General features: G+C 46.3%; 1 non-coding gene across 1 annotated transcript; it reads right to left on the bottom strand.

Moving 5' to 3' along the window:
- Window positions 1–1185: 1185 nt before the first annotated feature.
- Window positions 1186–1269, bottom strand: trnas-uga (transfer RNA serine (anticodon UGA)). The gene has a single exon. It is a non-coding gene; the product is annotated as a tRNA-Ser (tRNA).
- Window positions 1270–13475: the final 12206 nt, after the last annotated feature.

The following is a 13475-nucleotide window of genomic DNA, read 5'->3' as shown; positions in this document are numbered from 1 at the left end:
CAAGCACCAAGACGTAGCTTGGCTGGTGGTGAGAAGGGCCCTCCCCGGCAGATCCTTCATGCACACCCGAAGTCTCGCCCCCTCCGCACAGTGCCCCCACGTTGGCTGTGGTGGGGAAGAGATGGTCACACTCCTCCACCTGGAATGTGCCTTTGCAAAGCAGGTGTGGAAAGAAATGCAGTGGTTTTTGTCAAGGTTCATCCCAAGCAGCTCTGTAACACAGGAGTCTGTGCTCGACGGGCTGTTCCCAGGGACGCACACCGAGACAAACATCAACTGCTGCTGGAGGACTATCAATTCGGTGAAAGACACCCTTTGGTCTGCCCGAAACTTGCTGGTCTTCCAGCGCAAAGAGTTGTCCACCACCGAATGTTGCAGACTGGCACATTCCAAGGTCCAGGACTACGTGCTGAGGAACGCACAAAAGCTTGGGGCAGCCGCAGCAAAGGCTCAATGGGGAAAGACCACAGTGTAAGGTTCCCCCACCAAGCTGGACTGAGGGGCTGGATCAATGAGAAACCCCTCGAACTGTATCGTTAATATTCTCAATTGCTGTCAATGTAAAACTGTAATTGACATGACAATTGTGAAACAGAAGGGTTGGGAAGAAACTCATGACAGTATTGAAGGAAACTGATCTCCCTTGCAATGTTTGTATTTTTTGGTGCTGTTTGGAAACTGTTTGGCAATGTAATTTTTAGAGATTTTTATGAATAAAGTATATTTTGGAAATAAAAAAAAAACCAAGTGCTGAAAAATGGGATTAGAATAGTTAGGTTCTTCATGACCGGCACAGACACGATTGGCCGAAGGGCCTGTTTTTCTGCTGTATAACTCTATGACCGCCGAGTTGCGAACCATTTGCTGTTTCTTTTTAATGTCAGTCACGTTTGTGAGAGTTGTCATCACAGTAAAAAAAACTGATTACTTTCTGACCAGGAATCGAACCCAGAACGCGAGAGTGAATGCATTGATCCCACACCACTCGAACACCAGTGAAGCTCACCCACGCTTTTCGATATTAACTGCTTTTCCCATTTCTGCTGATTTGTTTGTTTATTTCTCACACATTTTTTGCCTTTTGTTCAGTTTATGACAAATCCACGATCTCTGATTGATACTGAGACATTTGAACATTTCCAACCAGCAAAGTGAGCAGCCAACTCAAGAAAAATGACACAAAGCCACTGCGAGCAGGGTTTGAACCTGCGCAGGGAAATTCCCCATTGGATTTCAAGTCCAACGCCTTAACCACCCGGCCATCACAGCTCGGATGCTGCTCGCTCTTCTAATTAAATCATTGGTACAATGCATTAGACAATTGCTGAAATTAGACATATTCTGGGGAATCATTGTCTTTGAGCCTTGAGTTGAGTTGCATCTCCCAGTGTATGTTAAAATTCCCATGATGGAATCAGTGTAGTTTACAACACAGAAGGAATCCTCTCGACCCGCTGAGCCTGCACCGGCTCTTTGAAAAATCAGTCAGTTTAATCCCACAATCCAGCTTTTCCCCATCACCCTGGAAATCAGTCCTCTTCTCTTCTCGCTCTTCTCTGTTTTATGTACCTCAGAAAATTATGTATCCGCGCTGTCACTGGTCCTTTGATTCCATCACTTTAATTTTTCTAACAAGTTGATTATGTGGTATTTCACCAAATGCTTTTTGAAGTCCATCTCCACAACATCAATCACATTACCGCTACCCTCATCAACTTTAGAGTTATACAGCTATACAGCACAGGAATAGGCCCTTCGGACCATCGTATCTGTGCCAGCTATCAAGCACCCATCTATTCTAATCCCATTTCGAGCACTTGGCCCGCGGCCTTGTATGCTATGGCGTTTCAAGTGCTCATCGAAATACTTATTAAATGTTGTGAGTGTTCCTGCCGCTACCACCCCTTCAGGTAGTGTGTTCCAGTTTCTTTCTCCATTAATTCATCACAGAACACATTTCATGAGAAAAACATCATCTGCCATGAAAACAAAACCCAGTTCATCAATTCACATCCCTTGGCAAAGAAGATTCCTCAAAGAAATATTGTCAACAACCCACCGCTGGCCTTCCAAAGGCCAGCCCTGCTTTTGCAGCATGTGTCTGCCCAGCGGTCGGACCTAAGTGTCTCGACTCAGTTCAAGGTCCAAATGAACATTGGTGTGAATGGAACGTGTGCAGCCTCGAAACAGCGGTGGTAACCGAGCGATGTTAACGGCTTTAAGACCGTGAAAGTGAATGTTACAGTCAGCTGAGCCGCAGTGAAATGAAATGGAAGCAAGTGAGTGTTAATAGTGGAAGGAATAATCTGAGAGAAGGGGCGGGTTTGAATGTTGGAACGTGAAGCACAGGCATGTGTAAGTGAAATACTGTAAAAGGAGACAGTAGTTTTTTTTCTCCATCAAGAAGAAATTCATTTTCAAGAAGTAAGGATTGGTTATTTGTTGCATTCCATTAGTTGGTGCAGCAGCCGGTTTAAGACACAAAGCAAGCTCTGTCTGGATTTGGAGTTGCTGTGACCACAACACAGAGTATTCACCATTATACATTCACAGTCCCACTGAATCAGCTGTGATAGTCTAACACAATTGTTTGAGAAAGATCTTTTTCAGTGAAGAGGATTTCTCGACATAAGCTGCCTGATCTGCTGAATCTTTCGAACATGTGATGCTTTTATTTTGGACTTTCCACCTGAGCAGCTTTTCTGCTGATATAAGAAACAGCAAGGGTCCCAGCACCGATCCCTGTGGTGCACCATTGGTCACCGATATAACACAAATTATGACCGCATTGGGAATGGAACCCCAGTTCAATGGAATTATGATCGCTGAAACCCCGACTATCAACAACTTTGGGGGATGCCATTGACCAGAAACAGAACTGAATTAGCCACATACATACTGTATCTACAACAGCGGGTCCGAGGCTGGGAATTCTGCAGCGATTAACCCAACACCTGACACCCCAAAGCCTGTCCGCCATCTACAAGACACAAGTCAGGAGTGCGATGGAATACTCTCCACTTACTTGAATGATATTGGAGCTGCATTCAGGAAGCTCAACATCATCCGGGACATATCAGCCCACTTGATTGGCAGCCCATCCACCACCACAAACATTCACTCCCTTTGCCACCAAAGCACAGTGGCAGCAGTGTGTATCATCTACAAGATACACTGCAGCAACTCACCACAACTCCTTCAACAGCACTTTGCAAACGCGTGACCTCTGCCACCTGGAAGGGCAAGGACAGCAGATGAGTGGGAACATCACTATCTGCAAGTTCCACTCCAGGCCACACACCATCCTGACTTGGAAATATATCACCGTTCCTTTACTGATATTGGATCAAAATCCTGGAACACCCTCCCTAACAGCACTGTCCGTGCACCGACACCACATGGACTGCAGTGGTTCAAGAAGGCAGCTCACCACCACCTTCTCAAGGGAAATTAGGGATGGGCAATAAATGCTAGTCTTGCCAGCGATGCCCATATCCCATGAAATAAATTTTAAGAAGTCAGAAATGAAACAGAACTCAGCCAAATTAGTGGCACTGTTTTGTCCTGGCTGTCTCTCTTTAGGCTTTCGTCACTCTTGGTGTATATGACTGTTCACTCTGTGTGAGTCAATGTGGTTCACATTTTGGAACTTTGCAGCAGACATGTTTGCTGTTCCTTCCTCCTGTTCCTCCTTGATTATTTCTGCCTATGTGTAACTGAGGCTGCGTTTTGGGTAGGTCCTGTCCAGGTGTCCTCATCACACATGTTGCAGCACTTACTCTACTTCCAGTCCTTTGTCTGGTGGCCTTCCAGCTTACAGCTGCTTTGTATTTGGCCGCCACGTGCCCAGAATCTCCACATAACTGAATTTCCTCATCCCTGGGCATGATGAAAGGTGAAGGACAGCGAGGCGGTTTTGGAAAGTATTTGCACTTGGGAGTGCGAAAAATTGAATGGTACGAAAAGGAAAATCCAGTCTCCAGCTTTGTGAATCTTATGGGAAATGGAGTTGTTAATTTATTTTCGGGTTGTTCTTGGAACAGAGATGGCTGACGGGAGATCTGATTGAAATGTACAAGATGTTGAGGGGCCTGGATAGAGTGGAGGTGACTGGCCTATTTACTTTGGAAGAGAGATCAGAGACGAGGGGCATAGATTTAAAGTGATTGGTAGAAAAGTTAGAAGGGAGATGGGAGATGAGGAGAAGTCTTTTCACCCAGAGGGTGGTGAGGGTCTGAAACTCACTATCTAAATGGGTAGTTGGGGCAGAAACTCTCGGCTCATTCAAAAGGAGTCTGGATATTCACCATCTGCAGATGTTTCAGTAGCTGTGCTCTGAAACCCTCTCAGTGCCTTTCAACAGGTCGATTCATGACAGAATGTGCACACTGGGAGAAAAGGAATGCTCCCTCACCATTTAAAATTGAATACAATTTTTCTAGTTAGCTTCCTGTCCACAATGATCAAGTGAAAAAGACGTTTCTCTCTATTTACCCTCCTCATTCATTTCCTGATCCTAAAATACTCAATCAAATCACCCATTAACCTCCCAAAGTCTATGGAATGCAAGCCTATTTTAATTAATCACATCTCATAATTTAACCATTAGAGCCTTGGCTGCATTCTGGTGAAATTTCACTGCCCTGTTTCCAAGGCCAATGTGTATCCTTTATAATGTGCTGCGACCAAAACTATACACAGTATTCCAGGTATGGTCTAACCAGCATATTGTGCAGTTGAAGCCAAATTTCTCTTTTTACAACAGAATAGAACAGAATAACAAAATCGTTACAGTACAGAAGGAGATCCTATGGCCTTTCTTGTGCATCCTGGCTCTCTGCAAGAGCAACTCAGCTGGTCCAACACATCTGCATTTTCAACATAGCTCTGCAAATGTTTCTCTTCAGATAATTACCCATTATTTTTCTTCTTCCTTATTGGGATATGAGAGTCCCTGGCAATGCCAGCATTTACTGCCCATCAGTAATTGTGCTTGGGAAGGTGATGGTGAGCTGCCTTCTTGAACCGCTGAAGTCTATATGGGGAGGCACTCAGACAGTGATGTTAGGGAGGGAATTCCGGCATTTTGACCCAGCAATATAGTTCTAGGTCAGGATGCTGTGTGACTTGGAGGGAGGCATGCAGGTGGCGGTGTTCCCATGCATCTACTGCTCTTGTCCTTCGAGGTGATACTGGTTGCAGGTTTGCAAGCAGTTGTGAAAGGAGCATTGGTGAGTTGCTGCGGTACATCATGTATATGGTACGGACTGCTGCCACTGTGCACCATAGTGGAGCAAGTGAATGTTTAATGTGGTGGATAGGGTGATGATGAAGCAGGTTGGTTCGTCTTAGATGCTGTTGAACCTTCAGAGTGTGTTTGGGGCTGAAATCATGCAGGCAAGTGGAGAGCTTTCCATCACACCCTGACTTCTGCCTTCTAGATGGTGGACAGGTTTTGGGGAGTTAGAAGATGAGTTGCAGAATTTCCAGCCCCGGACCCACTCTTGCAGCCCCCGTATGTTTATCGCTGTTCCTGGTTTCTGGGCAAGGCTAATCCCCAAGATGTTGATGGTGGAGGATTCAGCAATGATAATGCCGTTGAACTTCAAGGGGAGATGTTTAGAATTTCTCTTGTTGGGGATGAAAATTGTCCAGCAATTGTGTGGTGTGACTGTAACTTGCCGTTTATCAGTCCAAGCTTGACTGTAGTCCAGGCCTTGCTGCATATGCATATGGACTGCTTCAGTGTCTGAGGAGTCGAGAATGGTACCAACCATAGTGCAATCATCAGCGAGCATCCCCACGTCTGACCTCGTGATGGAGGGACGGTCATTGATGAAGAATCTGAAGTTGATTGGGTCCAGGACAAGACTCTGAGGAACTCCTGCAATTATGTCCAGGAGCTGAGATGATTGACGCCCAACAACACAACCATCTTCCTTTTAAAATAGAAGTATAGAAGATAGGAGCAGGAGTAGTCCATTCGGCCCTTCGAGCCTGGTCCGCCATTCATTATGATCATGGCTGATCATACAACTCACTAATCTGTTTCTGCTTTTCCTCCACATCCATCGATCCCTTTGAGCCCAAGAGCTTGAAAACATACAATGTTTTGACCTCAACTGCTTTCTGGGGGAGCGAATTCCACAGGTTCACCACTTTCTGGGTGAAGAAACGTCTCCTCATCTCAGTCCTGAATTTTTAAAAATTCATTCATGGGATGTGGGCGACGCTGGCCAGGCCAGCATTTATTGCCCATCCCTAATTGCCCTTGAGAAGGTGATGGTGAGCTCCCTTCCTGAACCGCTGCAGTCCATTTGGTGTAGGTATACCCACAGTGCTGTTCGGAAGGGAGTTCCAGGATTTTGACCAAGCGACAGTGAAGGAGCGGCGATATAGTTCCAAGTCAGGATGGTGTGTGACTTGGAGGGGAACTTGCAGGTAGTGGTGTTCCCATGTATTTGCTGCCCTTGTCCTTCTAGTTGGTAGATGTCGCGGGTTTGGAAGGTGCTGTCTAAGGAGCCTTGGTGCATTGCTGCAGTGCATCTTGTAGGTGGTACATACTGCTGCCACTGTGCATCGGTGGTGGAGGGAGTGAATGTTTGTAGATGGGGTGACAATCAAGCGGGCTGCTTTGTCCTGGATGGTGTTGAGCTTCTTGAGTGTTGTTGGAGTGCACCCATCCAGGCAAGTGGAGAGTATTCCATCACACTCCTGACTTATGCCTTGTAGATGGTGGGCAGGCTTTGGGGAGTCAGAAACTGAGTTACTCGCCTCAGGATTCCTAGCCTCTGACCTGCTCTTGTAGCCATGGTATTTATATGGCTACTCCAGTTCAGTTTCTGGTCAATGGTAACCCCTAGGATGTTGATAGTGGGGGATTCAGCGATGGTAATGCTGTTGAATGTCAAGGGGAGATGGTTAGATTCTCTCTTGTTGGAGATGGACATTGTCTGGCACTTGTGTGGCGCGAATGTTACTTGCCACTTATCAGCCCAAGCCTGGATATTGTCCAGGTCTTGCTGCATTTCTACACGGACAGCTTCAGTATCTGAGGAGTCACGAATGGTGCTGAACATTGTGCAATCATCAGCGAACATCCCCACTTCTGACCTTATGATTGAAGGAAAGCCATTGATAAAGCAGTTGAAGATGGTTGGGCCTAGGACACTACCCTGAGGAACTCCTGCAGTAATATCCTGGAGCTCAGATGATTGACCTCCAACAACCACAACCATCTTCCTTTGCACCAGGTATGACTCCAGACAGCGAAGGGCTTTCCCCCTGATTTCCCTTGACCTCAGTTTTGCCAGGGCTCCTTGATGCCATACTCGGTCAAAGGCTGCCTTGATGTCAAGGGCAGTCACTCTCACCTCACCTCTTGAGTTCAGCTCGTTTGTCAATGTTTGAACCAAGGCTATAATGAGGCCAGGAGCTGAGTGGCCCTGGCAGAACCCAAACTGAGTGTCACTGAGCAATGGTTTACCCCGTATCCTTAGACTATGACCACTGGTTCTGGACTCCCCCACCATCTGGAACATCCTTCCTGCATCTACCCTGTCAAGGCCTGTTAGAAATTTATAGGTTTCTATGAGATCCCCCTCCCCACCCCCACACACACACAACCCGCCCCCACCCCACACCCACCACCCACCCCCGCCCCCACCCCTTCACTTTTCTGATCTCCAGCGAATATAATCCTAACCAATTCAATCTCTCATACGTCAGTCTCGCCATCCCAAAATTCAGTCTGGTACACCTTCGTTGCACTCCCTCGAGAGCAAGAACATCCTCCCTCAGATAAGGCGACCAAAACTGCTCAGTTTTCCAGGTGTGGCCTCACCAAGGCCCTGTATAATTGCAGCAAGACATTCATGCTCCTGCACTCGAATCCTATCACAATGAAGGCCATTTTAACATTTGCATTTATTTAAACACCTGTTGCACCTGCATGCTTACGTTTAGTGACTGGCGAACAAGAACACCCAGGTCTCGTTGGATATTCTCCTCTCTCAGTTTTTTTGGCATTCAGATAATAATCTGCCTTCCTGTTTTTGCCACCAAAGTGGATAACATCACATTTATTCACATTATACTTCATCTACCATACATTAGTTTGATCAATTTGCTTACCCACTATTTTTTTCATGTTTGTACTTGCAGCTGTTCAATTTTCAGTCCGTTGACACCCTTTCTGTACGAATGCTTTGTCTTTCAACGCACAATTTACGTATCATTGCTCCATGACCTTCTGGCCAACAATTCTGTGACCTTGTCCTATTTCCACCTTCTCCTTGTTATCTCTTGCCGCACCCATACTTTACTTGCTTATTACCTTTTACATTTCCAATATTTGCCAGTTCTGAAGAAGGGTCACTGACCTGAAACGTTATCTTCTCTCTCCACAGATGCTGCCAGACCTGCTGAGTATTTCCAGCATTTCTTGTTTTTATTTCAAATACCCTGGATGTTCGTTTCCCATCTCTGGTCAGCCTGCAGCGATGTCTCTGTAATCCCAACTATATCGTACCCGTTTACATCCAATCGCGCAATTAATTCATCCACTTTATTGCTCATACCGACCATTCCCTGGTGTGCAGCAAGGTTAGACTCAAACCAAAGAAGCTGCATCACTCCAAGCAGAATTTCTTATCCACAGCTGTTACATAAATTTCCAAATTCAACTTGAAAAAGCCCTTCAAACCACTCCCACAGGGGATGCAGAGAACAAGTGGGCCCACATCAGAGACGCCATCTATGTGTCAGCTATGATCACCTATGGTAAATGTGTGAAATAGAATGCAGACTGGTTTCAATCTCACTTTGAAGAGCTGGACTCTGTCATAGCCGCTAAGCGCATTGCACTGTTGAACTACAAGAAAGCCCCCAGCGAGCTAACAATTGTAGCACTTACAGCAGCCAGAAATGCTGCACGAAGAACAGCCAGGCGCTGCACAAATGACTACTGGCAACATCTATGCAGCCATATTCAGCTGGCCTCCGACACCGGAAGAATCAGAGATATGTATGATGGCATTAAGAGAGCTTCTGGGCCAACCATCAAGAAGATCGCCCCCCTCAAATCTAAATCAGGGGACACAACCACTGACCAACGCGAACAAATGGACCTCTGGGTGGAGCACTACCTAGAACTGTACTCCAGGGAAAATGTTGTCACTCAGACCGCCCTCAATGCAGCCCAGTCTCTGCCAGTCATGGATGAGCTGGATGTACAGCAAACAAAATCGGAACTCAGTGATGCCATTGATTCTCTGGCCAGCGGAAATGCCCCTGGGAAGGACAGCATTACCCCTGAAATAATCAAGAGTGCTAAGCCTGCTATACTCTCAGCACTATACGAACTGCTTTGACTGTGTTGGGTCGAGGGAGCAGTACCACAGGACATGCACGATGCCAATATCATCACCCTCTATAAGAACAAAGGTGACCGCGGTGACTGCAACAACTACCGTGGAGTCACCCTGCTCAGTATAGTGGGGAAATCTTCGCTCCAGTCGCTTTAAACAGACTCCAGAAGCTGGCCGTGCATGTCTACCCTGAGGCACAATGTAGCTTTCGAGCAGAGAGATTGATCATTGACATGCTGTTCTCCCTTCGTCAGCTACTGGAGAAAGGCCGTGAAAAACAGATGCCCCTCTACGTTGCTTTCATTGATCTCACCAAAGCCTTTGACCTCGTCAGCAGACGTGGTCTCTTCAGATTACTAGAAAAGATCGGATGTCCACCAAAGCCACAAAGTATCATCACCTCATTCCATGACAATATGAAAGGCACAATCCAGTACAGCGGTGCCTCATCAGACCCCTTTCCTATCTTGAGTGGCGTGAAACAGGACTGTGTTCTCGCACCAACACTGTTTGGGATCTTCTTCTCCCTGCTGCTCTCACATGCGTTCAAGTCTTCAGAAGAAGGAATTTTCCTCCACACAAGATCAGGTGGCAGGTTGTTCAACCTTTCCCATCTAAGAGCGAAGACCAAAGTACGGAAAGTACTCATCAGGGAACTCCTCTTTGCTGACGATGCTGCATTAACATCTCACACTGAAGAGTGTCTGCAGAGTCTCATCGATAGGTTTGCGGCTGCCTACAACGAATTTGGCCGAACAATCAGCCTCAAGAAAATGAATATCATGGGACAGGACATCAGAAATGCTCCATCCATCAAGATCGGTGATCACGCTCCGAAAGTGGTTCAAGAGTTCACCTACCAAGGCTCAACTATCACCAGTAACCTGTCTCTAGATGCATAAATCAACAAGCGCATGGGAAAGGCTTCCACTGCTATGTCCAGACTGGCCAAGAGAGTGTGGGAAAATGGCGCACTGACACGGAACACAAAGGTCCGAGTGTATCAAGCCTGTGTCCTCAGTACCTTGCTTTACAGCAGCGAGGCCTGGACAACGTATGTCAGCCAAGAGCGATGTTTCAATTCATTCCATGTTCGCTGCCTCCAGAGAATCCTTGGCATCAGGTGGCTGGATCGGATCTCCAACACAGAAGTCCTCGAGGCCGCCAACAACCCCAACTTATGCATCCCACAGACCCAGCGGTGCTTGAGATGGCTTGGCCATGTGAGCTGCATGGAAGATGGCAAGATCCCCAAGGACACATTGTGCAGTGAGCTCGTCACTGGTACCAGACCCACCAGCCGTCCATGTCTCTGCTTTAAAGACGTCTGCAAGCGCAACATGAAGTCCTGTGACATTGATCACACGTCATTGGAGTCAGTTGCCAGTGATCGTCAGAGCTGGTGGGTAGCCATAAAGGCGGGGCTAAAGCGTGGTGAGTCGAAGAGACTGAGCAGTTGGCAGGAAAAAAGACAGAAATGCAAGGGGAGAGCCAACTGTGTAACAGCCCTGACAACCAATTTTATCTGCAGCACATGTGGAAGTGTCTGTCACTCTCGAATTGGCCTTTATAGCCACTCCAAGCACTGCTCCACAAAGCACTGACCACCTCCAGGCGCTTACCCATTGTATCTGGAGACAAGGAGGACAAAGAAGAAGATTGTTAATAATCCACACGTTAAGTCACAAAGACTTAAGGCTTGTCTTTTTAACATTCCTTTTCTCCTTCCCACTATTTTACACTGTGGCCCTGTTTGATTCTGGCCCTTGATTTCTCTGCCTATCACTTTTCTTATTCCCCTTTGGTTCTTTTCCTTGATCACCCTTCCTCTGACTCCTTGCAAAGTTTCCCACCCCCCTGCCATTTTAGTTTAACCCTCCCCAACCACTCTGGCAAACACTGCCCCGAGGACATACCTTTGTGTTAGGTATGACTTCATCTCGTGGAGCGTTTCCCCTCTCTTTCCCATTGCCTCCAGTTTTGCTCGGGCTCCTTGATCCCATACTGGGTCTAATGTTACCTTGATGTCAAAGGCAGACACTGTCACCTCTCTGATACAGCTCTATTTTCCATGTTTGGCCAAGGTTGTAATGAAGTCTGGAATTGAGTGCCCCTGGTGGAATCTAAACTGAGCATCGGTCAGCGATGTGTTACTGAGTAAGTGTTTATTGATAGCACTGTCAACGATACCTTCCACATTTTGCTGATGATTGAGAGTAGACTGATGGGGTAGTTAATGGGCGGATTGGACTTTTCCCGATTTTTGTAGACAGGACATAGCTGGGCTAATTTCGCATTGTCAGGAAGATGTGCTTTTTGCAATTGTACTGAAACAACTTCTCTCAGGCCACAGCTGGTTCGAGAGCACAGATCTTCAGTATGACAGTTGGAATTGTGTCAGGGCCCATCATGTTTTCGATATTCAGTGCTTTCACCCGTCTCTTGATAGCACGTGGATTTAATGGAATTATCTAAAGGCTGGCATCAATGATGATAAGGACCAATCTTCTCTTCAACCCAGGACCGAATCTGCTTCCACCACACTCTCGGTATTGGACATCGCTGTGGCCCCAGCACTGATCCTTGAGGCACTCCACGAGTTACGGTCTGATATCTTGAAAATGCTCCATTTATCCCTACTCGTTGCTTTCTGTCCGCTAACCTCTAAGTCCTCCTTGCATGCTAATATATCACTTCAATTCCATGAGCGATTATCCAGTGTATTAATCTTCGATGGTATCTTACCGAATGCCTTTTGAAAATCCAATTATACCACATTCCTGCCCTTTCAGTTACATCCTCAGAATTCTGGAATAAATCTGTCAATCAAGATTTCTATTCGGTAAAAACATGTTAACTTTGTTTGATCAGACAATGATTTTCCAAGTGCTTGTTAATACTTCCTTTATCACAGAATAGAACATTTTCCAGACGACTGATGTTAGGCTAACTTGCCTGTAATTCCCCATACTAGATGGGGAGTGCTCTGGCGCCAGTGGCGCAATCGGTTTGCGCGTGGTACTAAAACAGCAGTGCAATGAATGAACTGTGCCGAGATTATGAGTTCGAGCCTCACCTGGAACGCATAATTTTAGAAACGGGGTGCAATGAGAAACAGCTTCACACTGCAGAGAAGTTCGTCTGAACTGGCCAGAAGAAGGGATAGAAAACAACGATGAGGTGGCATGAAAGGAACAGGAGCCACGTGCGGTGAGAGCACTGCAAAACTTCATTGTCATTTGCAGCAGCGAATGAGACAACTCGGTCCATGCCATCTCTGCACAGAGCAACGCAGTCAGGCTCGATGCCCGTAGCCCTGCAAGCTTACTTTTCTCAGAATTCCTCCTGAAGGCATTGATCATTTCTGACTCCACCACTCTTGTGGGCAGCGAGTTCCAGGTCATTATCACTTGAGATATAAAAACAGTGCTTCCTCATACTCCCCGCATCTTTTTTTTCCACAGAAGTGGCAATTTGTGGTCACCACTCCTTGTGCCATTTGTTAATGGGAACAATGTTTCCTTGTCTAACTTATCCCAGCCAGTCATAATCTGGTACACTTCTATTAAATCTCCCCTCAATCTCTTTTGTTCTAAGGAGAACAAGCCAGCTCAGCCAACCTAACCTTGTAACTAAAATGCTCCATCCCTGGAACCCTTCTGTTAAATCTCCTCAGCACCCTCTCAAGGACCCTCATATCGTTCCTGAAATGTGGTGACAAGAACAGGACAGAGTTGTGGCTAACCAGAGCTGTATAGAGGTTCACCAAAATTGTACTGACTACTTCTATTTATGAAGCCTAAGATTCCTTATGCTTTACTAACTATTCTCTCAATGTATCTTGCCACCTTCAAAGATCGATGCACCTGCACCCCCAGGTCCCTCTGTTCCAGCACATTCTTTAGAATTATGCTATTACATCTACATTGCCTCTCCTTAATCCCTCTGTCAAAATGCATCACTTCACACTTGTCAGTATAAAATTCTATCTGCCACCATTCTGTCCATTCTACTACCCTATCTATGCCCTGTTGTCGGCTGTTCATATTGTGCTCACTGGTTGCTGCAGCTCCAAGTTTGTTGTCATCAGCAAATTTTGAAATTCTG

Source organism: Heterodontus francisci, chromosome 34 (assembly GCF_036365525.1).
Source record: "Heterodontus francisci isolate sHetFra1 chromosome 34, sHetFra1.hap1, whole genome shotgun sequence".
Classification (NCBI taxonomy): domain Eukaryota; kingdom Metazoa; phylum Chordata; class Chondrichthyes; order Heterodontiformes; family Heterodontidae; genus Heterodontus; species Heterodontus francisci.
Note: the sequence above shows the minus strand (reverse complement) of the source record. Positions and strands in the feature narration are given on the sequence as shown.